The 2,459-nt window shown below is 38.6% G+C and overlaps 1 pseudogene; it reads right to left on the reverse strand.

Annotated features, from left to right (window-relative positions):
• LOC106323962 overlaps nt 1-1,771 on the reverse strand; it is a 6,931-nt pseudogene extending 5,160 nt beyond the window's left edge.
• Nucleotides 1,772-2,459: the final 688 nt, after the last annotated feature.

The raw sequence follows: 2,459 nt of genomic DNA on the forward strand, positions 1-2,459 counted from the left end.
TTTGCTGTTAATCTTTTAGCGAGATTCAGTTCGTCTCCTACGCGAAGACATTGGAATGGAATTAAACATGTCTTTCGTTACCTTCAAGGAACAACTGATTTAGGCTTGTTTTATCCTAAAAGTTCAAAAGGTCAAATGATTGGTTTTGCAGATGCAGGTTATTTGTCAGATCCACACAAAGCTCGATCCCAGACAGGATATGTTTTTACAATTGGAGGCACCGCCATATCTTGGCGTTCTCAGAAGCAGACACTTGTTGCTACTTCTTCAAATCACGCTGAGATCATTGCACTCCATGAAGCAAGTAGAGAATGTGTATGGCTAAGATCAATAAGCCGACACATCTGTTCAAGCGGTGGGATTGACGAAAATGCGGAGCCAACTATTCTATATGAAGATAACGCAGCATGTGTTGCTCAAACGAAGGAAGGATATATCAAAAGCGATAGAACCAAACATATACCTCCGAAGTTCTTCTCATACACTCAAGAGCTCGAGAAGAATAAAGAGATTGAAGTAAGATATGTTCGATCATGCGACAATGCAGCCGACCTCTTCACAAAATCACTCCCTACCTCGGTATTCAGAAAACACATCCACAACATTGGAATGCGCCGTCAGAAGGATATATGACTGCTTATTCGAGGGGGAGCTTACGTGGTTGTACTCTTTTTACCTTACTATTGTTTTTCCCATTGGGTTTTCCTGTAAAGGTTTTTAACGAGGCAACAAAGACGTTAAGCGAGAGTGGATAGTGACACCGGTCCCCAAGGGGGAGTGTTATGAAAGACAGCTAAGAAAGCCAGCAGCCAGCAGAAAACATTGAAAAATATTAAAGATGTGGGGCCCGCTGCACTATTTGCACAGTGAATTTTTTCTATATATACGAACATTTACGTTCGTCGTATTACGCATCTCTCAACCTCAATCTCTTCTCTCTCTATAATAAGAAATTCGCTCTTTTTATATCAGTGTTAGAAATTCTACGGGTATAAAATTTCACCCTTATTTAAATTCTTGCGATACAATAAAATACCTCTTCTTTTTATAACAAACACGTCTTATTCTAATATTCTCAGTTCATACCGTGACATTTGCATGAGACTCGGTTGTACCAGAGCCAACATCGACGATGTGAACAATAGGGGACATGTTTGCAAAAACCTGCAAAAAGGGAGTCATTATACCTTTCCAAATTGGAATATAAACAAAACTGCTTTCCCTACTTACAGGGGAGAGAGAAGTATCAGTAACAGTCCAACGCAAACTTTTTGTAAGAATATCTTTATGAACTTTCCAACCTTTCTCTACATTATAAATCCGAATATGGCTTCCCTGAAAGTAAAGAATGAAACATGAACATTTGTAGAAATGAGAGTGGGTTCCTAACTACCGGAATGAAAAATTCACCTGAAAGGCAGCAATAAAGAGAGAACCATCAGTTGAAAACTGAGAGACATAAGCTCGGCTGTCCATTTGATCAATAAGCCAAGGAAGGACCTTTTACAGGCAAATATATCTGCTAAGCATATGGCAACAATCAGCGGCGGAGAACCTTCCACCTCTTCCAGAGAAATTACTTTCTCGACCAGCCAACATCCTCACGGTGGTAACTCATGTCTCCCAGGGACTTGACCCTTGATGAGGACTAGACTTCAATTTAGTGACCTGGCTGATCTCATTATCCACTGCCACTACCAACTCCACCAAAGTCCTTTCCAGCATCACATAGATCGGACTCAATCTCAAGCCTACTCACTGCGTACCCATTTCATCCGCAGCAGGTAAACCACCATTGACATTCGCGAAAGCAAGTAAACGATCAAGTTTCATCAGTTACACTAAAACTTGATCATCTTTTAACCCAAATCAAATCATGATTACCATACTAACCCTTGATCAATTTATAGGGTGAACCTTTAAATTTATTAAAAAATAATTAAATTTATTTAAAAATAACTAAAAAAAAGAATAATGCCAATTTTAATGACGATGGCGCCGCTAGATAAACACTAAACCCTAAATCTTAAATTCTAGACCTAAACATTTAATCCTAAACCCTAAACCCTAAACCCTAAACTCAAATCGTAGACCCTAAATCCAAACTGTATACCATAAATCCAAACCATATACTCTAAACCTAGATCGAAAAATCAAATCCGGTGGATTTTTATCATGAGCTCCTTTAATAGATCCTAAACCCAAACTTTATAGCGTCTAGGTTTAGGGTTTACGGTTTGGGTTTTAAGTCTAAGATTTGGGTTTAGAATATACGATTTTGGTTTAGGGTCTAGGATTTGGTTTAGGGTATATGGTTTGGATTTAAGGTTTACGGTTTGGATTTAAGGTTTACGGTTTGGGTTTAGGGTCTAGGATTTGGGTTTAGAGTATACGGTTTGGGTTTAGGGTATAGGATTTGGGTTTAGAGTATACGGTTTGAGTTTAAGATTTACAGTTTA

This window comes from Brassica oleracea, chromosome C2 (genome assembly GCF_000695525.1).
Source record: "Brassica oleracea var. oleracea cultivar TO1000 chromosome C2, BOL, whole genome shotgun sequence".
NCBI classification, from domain to species: Eukaryota; Viridiplantae; Streptophyta; class Magnoliopsida; order Brassicales; family Brassicaceae; genus Brassica; species Brassica oleracea.